Here is an 11,818-nt window from a genome sequence, read left to right as displayed (position 1 = left end):
CCCCCCCCCCCCCCCCCCCCCCCTTCTCTGGGACACCAGCAGCTGGATCAGGAGGACCTCTCTGGAGCTCTGAGGCCCCCCTTTCCTGGGCTCCTAAACCTCCCTCTCCCAAACACCCCCCATCGGCCAGGTCTAGAGCCCCGGTGTCACTCCGGGTCAGTCTCGCATTCCCAGCTCCGTCTCCACGGCGCTGCGGAGGGAATTCTAGGATATGAGATTTAAAACAACAAACCCTCTGGGTTGTTTGCATTTATTTAACCCTCGTGTTGTCGTGGACACGGTGTAGACACAACTAAAGTACAGCAGGTCAACGTTGCAACAGGAAGTGGCCGTTGGGCTGTTTTGTTGTCTGAGTGTTTTTTTTATTTTATTGACGTCACCGTGCTCCCGGGTGTTTTAGTTCATTAAAAAGTAATTCATTGGACACATTTGAATTTTTTTTTTTTCAACGTTAACCCTATTTTTCTATGTTTTTGTGCCTGGTGGGTTTGGCAATTTCAACCTGATATGGCAAAAAGGTCTCAGTCGGGACCCTTTCCATGATGTTGTCATACACTTAGAATAATAATCAAAGTCCGTCAGCCGCAAAAAACACAACTCTCAGTGGACGGGAACGGCACATCTGTCCTATAGGATTACATTTACCCGGTTACCCGGTTACCACGTTCTCGCTCAATACTGGACCATTTCAAAGAGTTTTAAAACCCCAAATGCATGAGGAAAAAGGGGTCCAGGTTAACCCCAAAACTCACCCTTTCATAGTCCTGTATCAGAGTTGAACACCCAGAAGGATAAAGTATAGCTCCTGTTTATTAAGACAATGGTTCCCAAACATTTTCAGAAATTTGGTGTCTCCTCGGGACCCCAAATTTACAAAAATACACACCATGAATCATTGTAACATCTACATGTTTAAATTGTGGACAAAAGACGGAACTAACCATGAATTTAAATTTATTTGAAGTATATTTATTCCATTATAAAAGTAAACAAAAACAGAAAAGGTCTCTATTCTCCTTCCTGTGTCTCAGCCCTTTCTCAACTCATTTTCGGAGAGAGAGAGAGAGAGAGAGAGAGTCTGCGACCCAATTTGGGTCCCAACCCTAAGTTTGGGAAACCATGTGTTAAGAGATATATTAATGTGAGATAGCTTCTTGAAGAGAGACTTTGAAGAGTCTTTCCAGAAGCTGAAAGGTCACCAGTCGGAGTCGGCATGAGTCCGGCAGCTCTGACGACGAGTCCCCAAGCTGTACGACGCCCCCCCCCCCCCCCCCCGCCTGTGAGTCGCCCTGAAACATCGCATCAGCCGAGTGTCTAAAGCAGGGGTCTTCAACGTCTCCCATGCCAAGGACCCCCAAACTGATGGCGAGATGGAGCGGGGACCCCCTAATTATATATATTGTATAAAATTGTGTTATATCAAACTGGTCCTATAGTGCCATGTGTAAATGTACCTTGTTATTGTGCATTGAACACTAAGATACTCAAATAATACACAGGTTCATATATTCATGTTTTTATTTTAAACGTGCGAGGCACAGTGAGGAGAAAAACTTTCGCGACCCCCATGCAGTACCTCCGCGGACCCCCTAGGGGTCGCGGACCCCCTGTTGAAGACCCCTGGTCTAAAGCGTAAATGCAAAGAGAGCAGGTTACACAGTAAAGTCTCTCCCAGGTGTCCTGATAGGAGCGGCAGTGAGCGTTTCATCAGACGACGACCCGCCGCCGCTTGTCTCATAACTTCCTCTCTCTTTGATCCTGAACCCTGCAGTCATATGCAAAGCAGGCTGGGAAAGACGCCGCCACGCTGGGAGCAATCGCACACACAGAGCAAACAGGGGGGGTAGACGGCGTTTCATTTTCAGAGGTTAAGTCTGCCAGTGAGCTAACGCTAACGCGCTCCTTTCTTAGACAACACAGTTCTCCGATGTCAAAATCCATAAAACACATTAAAGGTCCTTAAACTTGTAGTGTCAAGTGAGCTGAAAGCATCATCGCCATTCACTTCATGCACACAGGAGCTGCAGAGGATCTAGTTTATTTGACTGTTGTTGTGTGAATACTTTTAAAAACCATCTCAACCAATCTTTTGATTTTCCGGGAAGAGGCTTTTCTCAAGAGCCATTTGTACAAATAGCTACAAAATGTAATGCATTGTGTTTTAAAGTTTGTTTTCAGGGGGGCTTTTCCTTGTATTTGATAGTGAGAGTGGATAGACAGGAAAGGTGGGAGAGAGATGGGGGATCAAAGGGCCGCGGGTCGGACTCGAACCCGGGTCGCTGCAAAGGACTCGGGCCAACATGGGGCGCACGCTCTCATTGAGGTTCCTAATTTAACGTACTATTACCATATGGCCCACTATGACTGCTGCTGTATAAGATCTCAAAGATCCGCGTAGGGAGGAGGTCCTGGGTGTATGGATGGGTCCTTAAACACAGGGAAGTGGTCTTTGTGGCCCAGATGACGTAAAGGAGAAAACACACTACTTTCACCCAGGAAATGGGTTCTTAAAGGGATACCGTTTGTTGAAATATGGCTTATCACAGTCTCCACTACTGTAGGTGGGCCAATGCATTTTTTTTGTGTGCATGTATTGTTTTAGTCTGGAGCAACACCTGCAGCGCCACCGCTAGTTAGCTTAGCGTAGTGAATGGACTCCTATGTGATGTGAGTAAAAGGGAGCCAACAACAAAACAACCTCATTTCATACACTGAGACAAAAAAATGCGTCCGCCCACCTATCTGCAGCCAGGTGAGACCGTTACAAGCTATATTTCCACAAAGAGTTGCGTATCCCTTTGAGGCACGGCACCGTGGATTTGACATGCTCATGCTTATTCTCCTCTTATTTTAAAAGTAATGACTACAAAACGTACATTTTTTGCAGTTAAAAAGGACGTAATCTCTTAATTAATACTTTAAAATACTTCTATTTAAGGTTTAGTGTGAGGTGATCTTTTTATTCAACCCTCATGTTGTCCTCATGTTGTCCTATATCAATGTTCTTTTTAATTACCCCAAAATAACATGATTGATTCCAAACAACGCTCTTTGGCAATTAAAAATCTCTACTTTCATTCATTTTGGGGCATCTTATTAAATTCTATAGCATTAGAAAAAAAATGTGTGGTTTTGAAATAGTATTGATTCCTAATTTCTGCTTTTCTAACTCAAACATTAGGTATAATTTCCTAAAAATTAGGTTTATTGACCATAAATGCCAAAAATAACTGCAAAACTAAAGTTAAGGGGAATGGTCTTTTAACCGAAACCACGAATATTTTTCTAATCTGAGTTGTTTCGGTGTTTAAAGTTAACTGTCGTCGTCGCAGGACAGTCGCATTTTGTCGGCTAAACTAACGACCGCTGAAACGACGGTCACCTGGCGAGGTTCCTTAGCCGGCTCACAGTCACCTTTTCTGGGCTGAATTTAACGGTAAAGACCGCTAAACTTCACTGCCATGTAACCTGAGACTAACAGGCAGTTGCTGTTATTTTGTAGGACACTAGGACACATTATTCGTACTATATCATACGAACCCGTATGTGAGAATGTGTTGCCAGGAAATGGTTAATCTTGCCGTTTCTTTGTCCTGGTTGATCTCCAACTCGACTTGTTTTTCTACTTAGAGTCAGTAGGATTTTCATCCACAATCCCTTAAATCTCTGGTGATGAATATTTGAGCGTCCAATGCTTTATTTCATGAATTCTGGTGAATATGTATGCACCAATATGTGCCATTATGGGGAAGTAACTGCTTTAAATGTACATGTGGCACCTATTCACTGCAATGATATATTTATTAATTTGACATAATTTATGAATCCCTGCACTCTAATAGCTCAGATGGCTTTCAGCAGGATTTCTGCTCATTTTTAAAAAACTTTTTTTCTCCCCCTTGCCTCTCTGCCCGGTCCTTGGTAGCCTAAAACAGTTTTCTAATCTCAGATTGCACTAAAACGCCTCATGTTCATGTTGAAGACATCTATTATTCATCAACACTGTCATTCCGCCTCGGCACCCAATAGCACAGCTCCCTAGAAAGCTTTGCACGTACTCATAGAACCGGAGTTACATCGAGTATTACTTGAAATTCGTCAAAATAAAAGTCCTCTGCTACTTCCATGTTTTCACTGAGGGGACAAATGCACTGGCTCTAAAAGTTGAGGGGGCGTGTCCCATGTGTAGCAATCCCCCCCTCCCCCCCAAAAAAAAATAAAAAATAAAAATCAGTGTCACTGTCTGTTCCTGGTGAAGCCAGCAAAAGACATGAAAGAAATGTTCTTGTTGCAATGGCTTTGTCATGTCTGAAGACAACAAGAGGCTCTGTAGTTTCTTAGATCTTCAGCTCGACAGCGGCTTGCAGTGAGATCTGCCAGACTCTGCCCCCCCACTGACTCCACTCAAAGAAATGCAGAAAAAGATAGGACCCAGAGGACGGGAGAGCTCCCCAACTCTAGCAAGACTCTCAGGATTTCAACTTCCTCCATCTTCATCCCCTTATCCGGTGTCGGGTTGCGGGGGCAGCAGCTCCAGCAGGGACCCCAAACTTCCCTTTCCCGAGCCACATCAACCAGCTCCGACTGGGGGGTCCCGAGGCGTTCCTAGGCCAGGTTGGAGATATAATCCCTCCACCTAGTCCTGGGTCTTCCCCGAGGCCTCCTCCCAGCTGGGCGTCCCTTTACCTAGTCCTGGGTCGTTGGTACTTTCATTAATTTTGGGGCGTCTTATTCAATTTTATAGCATTTGAAAAACAAATTGAAGTGTTTTGGAAATAGTATTGAGTAAAAGTTGACATATTCCAGTCTGTGATTATCATCAACATCCATTCCTTTAATTTTAGTCTCAATAATTCCTAATTTCTGCTTTTCTAACTCAAACATTAGGGATAATTTCCTATAAATGAGGTTTATTGACCATAAATTCCAAAAATAACAGTGAATCTAAAGTTAACAAGTTAGTGTTACGTAGTGTTGAAAACTTGAAAAAAACGGACAAAGCGGCTTCCGGTTTGAGCGATGACGGAGTAGGTCGCAATCCGGGAGAGCTCTGTTAAAATCCTCTCTAAATTCGGTTAATAAACATTTTATTGTTACAGTCAACGTGTGCAAAACTGTGTAAAAAAACTACGAAGTATGGGGAAACCGTCTAAAAAGCAAAGTCAACCCGCTGAGGGCACGTCTGACGACAACGTAGATGTCGGATCGGATTTCTGCTTTTCTAACTCAAACATTAGGTACAATTTCCTATAAATGAGGTTTAATGACCATAAATTCCTAAAATAACTTTAAAACTGGAGTTAACAAGTGTTGAAAATGATCGATTTTTAATCGATAAAAAGTCTCAACAAAAGTGAATTTTTATTTTGACGGGAAGATGACTCAAGGGTTAAGGCTAATGTCCAATTCCCAAACAGGCGGGTACATGATATTTCAATTTATAAATGCCAAACGGCAACAATACAATCATCTGGACAAAGATAACCTAGCTAGTGTTGCTAACTTAATGATAACTTACTGTTGTTTAATCATGCGTAACTAATCCAGCAGCATAATCCTGCAAAATTAAAGTTACACAGTCAACAGCCTGCGGACGGCGCTCTTTTAGTTCATGTTTAGCACATTTTCACAGATAGGTTTGTCTTTAATGGCCAGTGACTTCACCCTCTTACAACCACGATGGCTGCAGCTGATTGGACAACAGTGTCACATGGGTCTGTCTGCTCACGGAGTTCCAACTCGACCGAATATGATTTCTTAATTTACAAAAATAGCTAACAAAACGTGTTACTGAGAAGATTTTCAGCGAGAAATCGGCCGTGCGGTGTGACGACACATTCACAAAGCCCCTGTAGAAAGGCTGGTGCAAACCAACTCTTGATGGTTGATTAAATATAGAATATAGAAAAGGGTTAAACTGCGACACACACTGATTTACAGACTGGATTCTGGCCTTCCCGTTCCCAAACATCCGACCCACAGATGACGGAGTCGGTTGCAGCATCTGCAGCAGCAATGCTGCTTTCCTGAGACTTCAAAGTTCAGTCTGAAGGATGCTCGCATGCAGCCTCAGTCAGCTGTGATATTTAATGCTCCCGCTGCTCCGCTAACAACAATAAAGAAACACTCCGCTTTAAAACAGCGAGCTCAGAATCCGGTATTCACACACACAGACCCACACACACACACACACACACACACTCTGCTTGCAGATGTGCTAGTCCCTCTTGTCTTACTATCTTTGTGGGGACCCACCATTGACATAATACATTCCTTAGCCCTTACCCTAACCGTAACCATAACAACTAAATGCCTAACCTTGACCCTTACCCCCACCCGAACCAAAACCTGATTCCAACCCTGATCCTAAAACCAAGTCTTTACCCTCAAACAGCCCTTTAAAGTTGTGGGGTCCAGCGTTTTGGCCCCACAAAGCAGTCCGGACCCCACAAGTATACTGGACCCCCACGAATGTAGTCACACACACACACACACAAACACACTCTCTTTTGGTGACCTATATGGTTATTCTCATCAGAATGATGACTTAATCTGCTTAGTATGAGGGTGGAGACAACACACACACTCACTCCTAGAGGTTTAACTGGCCTCAGTAGGGGGTCGGTGCTGCAGAGGGGAGCAGCTCGCTGGCTCTAATACTGTTAACAAAAGTGTGTGTGTGTGTGTGTGTGTGTGTGTGTGTGTGTCTTTGTCTGTCTGTGTGTGTGTGTGTGTGTGTGTGTACTGCAGTAAAACATTAGGGATATGTTTTTATGGGTGTGTGCTGCAAGAAATTGTATTTTAATGATGTGAAGCCCATGAAGAAGACCATAGAGACATGTGGGAGGGAGACGTGGTATGTGGCCTAAACATGGTAGACACACACGTGTGTGTTAGTCACACCTTAAACGGAGTCTGCAGATTTTCTTTTTTCAGCAGTGATCCGGAAAAAAATCCGGCCTTTCGTAAGAGATGTTTTAACAACTGATGTGGAATATTCTGCAGAGCTCTGCATCCGTGTCTGGTTTCAGTCTGCAGAGATTTCTTAATATACAGTCTCGACAGTGTCCAACGCTGTCGGTGTTCCAGTTGAGCCCAATGGTTTTTTTTTTTTTTTTTTTTAAATGGGGGTTTCATTTTCTTTCAAGTTCTGTCACAAGAAACTGGGAAAGCCATTCCTTTATCGAGCTGTGCAGTGGAATTACTTTGTCCGTCTTTAATTCAAGTTTCAATTCAATTTTATGTATAGTATCAATTCATAAAGAGAGTTATCTTGAGACCCTTTACAGCTAGAGGAGGTCTAGACCACACTCCAGAATTTACAAGAACCCAACAGGTCTAGTAGTTTCCTCCAGAGCGAGCAACAGGGTGAGAGGGGCGAGGAAAAACTTCCTTTTAGGCAGAAACCTGGGACAGACCCAGACCCAGAACCAAGCCCAGACCCAGACCCAGGCTCTTGGTAGGCGGTGTCTGACGACCGGTTGGGGTTAGAATGAAGAGTGGAAATAACAGTCCCCAAAAAAAGTAGTTTGTAGTAGTTCTTTGTAGTAGTTTGTGGCATAGCAGGGCACTGTGCAGCATTACAAGGCCCAGAAGGACGTAGCAGGACGTAGCAGGACGTAGCAGGACGTAGCAGGATGTAGCAGGACGTAGCAGGATGTAGCAGGATGTAGCAGGATGTAGCAGGATGTAGCAGGACGTAGCAGGATGTAGCAGGACGTAGCAGGACGTAGCAGGATGTAGCAGGACGTAGCAGGACGTAGCAGGATGTAGCAGGACGTAGCAGGATGTAGCAGGACGTAGCAGGACGTAGCGGGACGTAGCATAGCATCACAGAACTTTGTAGCGGGACCATAGCGACAGCTGCTACCATGATTTCGGAGCCTCCCTGATCCGAGGAAACATGCTGGGCAAAAAAGAACATGAGGACTTCACATACAAGCTGCCTCTCAGAGCCCTTATCTGATAGCGCCTCGACTCCTCGGTCCTGGTCCTCGGTTGAACCAGAAGTGCGTCTGTCCTTTCTTGGTGAAGGTCTCAAAGCTCTTGTTCCCGCCCGGAGGAGCATCGAGGAGGGACCATCGAGGAGCTATAGGCGAGGTAACACCAGAGCAGCCTCCCTGGAAGCCGTGCGGCTGAAGGAGTTGCTAACTCCGCCCAAACAGCTGACGTATTCATGTGGCGCTTCAGAAGAAAGGACGTCTCCTCCAAAAGGGGGCAAGCCGGCCTCCAGGAAGCATAGGTCCTATGGCGCCATTTTGATGCTACCTAGCGCTCCCCAGCCACTAGCAATCCATTGACTACCCTTCATTTTGACAGTGAATAACTTTACATCCGAAGTGTTCCAAGACTCTATTTTTCTGTTGTTCATTTGTAAAGGTCCCCCTCGGAAAAGAGATTTCAATCTCAAGGGACTTCCTGGTTAAATAAAGGTTAAATAAATTAAATAAATAAAGAAACACGACAATGTATAAAAGGCTCCGTCACCTCGTATCTCACGTTATGGCTCCGTAGCAGACGTTTTTTGTAAAAAGACTTCTGGGAGCTGTAGTCCAAACATGCAACTCCTACTGAAACCCCAAACTGTCTGTGATACGTCTTGTTTCTCAGCTTCTTTAACCCTCGTGTTGTCCTCCCGCCCACTCTACAATTTCTTGGTTCAAATTACCCCCCCCCACACACACACACACACACACTTTTCCAATGTTTTTGTCCCTTTATAGTAATTGAAATAGTATTGAGTAAAAGTTGACATATTCCAGTCTGTGATTATCATCAACATCCATTCCTTTAATTTTAATCTCAATAATACCTAATATCTGCTTTTCTAACTCAAACATTAGGTATAATTTACCATAAATGAGGTTTATTGACCATAAATTCCAGAAACAACTGCAAAACTAAAGTTAATAAATTTGTGTTACATAGTTTTCAACATCAAAAAAAGTGACAAACATTGAAGAAAAAAAGGGACAAAAACGTAAGAAAAAGTTAAAAACATCGATAAAAAGCATCAATAACAGACAACACAAGGGTTAACTAGTCGTTTGGGTGCATGAAATGAACAGTTTCGTCTCTAAAAGAAAGCAAATAAGTGTTTCTTCCAAAATGTTGAACGATCCCTTTAAAATGTAAGGAGTCATCTTACAGTTTTTTCTGATGATTGCTAAATGAAGGTGTGCCAAACCGTAGCTCCAGTCTGCACAGCAGCAGTTCACGTGGACCAAACTCTGGTTCCTTTCTCATTTCTTGAACACAATTTTTTTAACAGTTATAGTTTTAATTTTAGTCTTATTGTGTTTTATTGCAATTTGTTGATTTTTTTTTATATTCTGGGAACTGTTTTTAACTCCTTGCTACTGCAGCACTTTGAGATTTCATTTGAAATGTATAGGGCATTATAAATAAAATGTACTATTATTATTATTATTATTATTATTCTCCCATGACTGTAACCACACCGTGCACATCACTGAGGATCTGCAGCACTGTGTTCACATGCTAACACACTGCCGTCACAGCTGTAAACCACACATTCAACACAGACCAGGTCCCAGTCTGGTGCAGCTTCCAGAGGTCTTGTTGTTGTTGTTGTTGTTGTTCCAGTGCAGGTTGCCAGGTTTTGTTCCATTGTTGAGATATTTCTGGAAAGCTGATGCACTAAACTATGTTTGGTTTCTCAGCAGGAGGATGAAGAAACGGTTGCTCAATAAAAACCAAACTGACAGGAACAACCAACTCAGCCAACGCATACGGGAAGAGTGAAAAAGACAGAGTGTGTGTGTCTGTTTGTGTGTGTGTGTGTGCGTCCGGACGAGGAAACAGCCTCACAATCGGCACATGAGCTTGTAATGAATCACCTCTCTTTTAGCATTCAGTTAGTTTCTCTTCCTGTAACGAGCTCTCTCCCTCTCTCTCTCTCTCTCTCTCTCCCTCCAATGAACAACCGCACAGATCTTCTTTCCGTGCTTTCCTTTAATGTCTTTGAAACAAAGTCGGTATTTAAGAAAGATCCCGATTTAGTAATCCACAGATATCCTTTAAAATGTTCTTTCACAAACAGCAAGCGGCCTCCTTTTGTTACGTCTCGCAGTTTGCTCGCAGGAAGCAGCGGCTCTGGAAACCCGGGATCCTCTCCTTTTACCCATCAAAATGTCTCCCAGACTTCTCACATCCCTCCCTCCCTCCCTCCCTTTCACTGCACTTTAATAATTCTCAGCCATGTTAATAATTCCATTGGCACATAAGTACAGTTTACAACATTTGCACGTTTCTTTTCCTGCTCCTTAAATACATCTTAGCTTCTTCGCGGACTGTGCTGATGATGTTAGTCAATATACTGTATATTTGTATCCACTGTGCACACCACCCATGCTACTGACCTGCATTTCGTCACACATCTGCATGCACACTGTATCGACGACAATAGAAAGGAACTCGACTGATTATATTCAGTGGCATTTTTTCAGTTATCAAAAATTTCAGAGTCCTACTGGTGGTGACGTGGGTTGAAAAAAATATTATTGCATGGAGGATTAAATGGATGATTCAGAGTAATTTCACCCTAGGGTCCTTTGCAACGTGACCTCGAGCCAAACACCCCCCCCCCCCGAAGCCTTTTTGCCCTTTGGGCTAACATTGGGCCAGTTAGCCCTATTAGCTGAATGCCTTAGTGCGCTAATGGAGCCAAAAGGTGCAGCTTGTAAATTACACCACTGATAATGGTACCAAACCTCTACAGTAGTACAAATAGGTCCTGTACTCATGAAACAAGCATTGGAAAGGTTTTAAGTATTTTAATTTAACCCTCATGTTGTCGTATGGGTCAAATTAGACCCGTTCCAACACCTTTCTATATCAGAACTATGACAAAAGAGCAATGAAAAAAGTGAAAGATGTTGAAAAAAAACTACAAAAACACAGAAAAAAAACATTCTTTTTACTGTACTAAAAACAAACAAGAAAAGCGTGTCTGAAAGTGCAAATTAAGACAATAATCAAACTTTACTATGGAGCGAATGCTGGTCACAAAGGTCTTATGTTGAGCTACGATAGAAACAAAACTTTTCTAAGTTTGTCTGTTGTCCATCGGGGGGGGGGGGGGGGGGGGGGGGGGGGGAATCGTGTGTGTTTCAGTAAAATATGTTTAAAATTAAAAAAAGGGAAGAATGGGGAAGTGAAAGCAGAAGCATTATATTTTCAAAAAAGGAAGAAAACTCGGACTTTTCATCACCAACAGAGAAACCTGAGAGACGGCGAATAAACACGGCCTCCGGGAAGAGGCTGCAGGGGGAGGAACAACAAATTATAATGATTATTATTAGTGAAAGTAACTGAAGAAGAAGAAGAAGAAGAAGAAGAAGGAGGTCATTCCTCCGATGCTCCGACCTGTCAATAACCCGAAAAATTCCCTTTTGGTCCGACGTCCCATTGTTCCGACCATACAGGCTTTTGTGGATCACCTCCCCTTTAAAAAAAATCTGAATCAACAACAACACAAAAGTACTTTTCTCTACACAATCTCCGCACCTGTTTGCAGTTCAGCATCCTGAATACCCCGTAACGTAACCCCATTTTTGCAGGTCCGGCCCCCCCGACCCCTGACACCTGACCCCGATCCTAACCTGAACCACTCAAGGTCAACTTTTAATGTATACTCCTTGATGATTTAGTTCTTGTACACTCTGTTGTTACAACAGACACAAAGGCCTGAAAAATACACACATATACTATACATGCACTAATAGAGAGATGTCAGAGTGAGTGGGCTGCAGCTTTTGGATAAGCACCCTGAGCAGTTGAGGGGGGGGGGGGGGGG

General features: G+C 43.4%; 1 long non-coding RNA gene across 2 annotated transcripts in view; it reads left to right on the top strand.

Annotated features, from left to right (window-relative positions):
- Positions 1–1,957: 1,957 nt before the first annotated feature.
- The window catches only part of LOC117935510, a 10,339-nt gene continuing 478 nt past the window's right edge, over positions 1,958–11,818 (top strand). The window contains exon 1 of one of the 2 annotated variants that reach the window (XR_004654767.1): positions 1,958–1,970. This is a non-coding gene — a long non-coding RNA (uncharacterized LOC117935510). Of the gene's footprint in view, positions 1,971–6,379; positions 6,412–11,818 lie in introns of those variants that run through there. The other variant, XR_004654768.1, reaches the window with a different exon arrangement.

Source organism: Etheostoma cragini, chromosome 20 (assembly GCF_013103735.1).
Source record: "Etheostoma cragini isolate CJK2018 chromosome 20, CSU_Ecrag_1.0, whole genome shotgun sequence".
Lineage (NCBI taxonomy): Eukaryota > Metazoa > Chordata > Actinopteri > Perciformes > Percidae > Etheostoma > Etheostoma cragini.
Note: the sequence above shows the minus strand (reverse complement) of the source record. Positions and strands in the feature narration are given on the sequence as shown.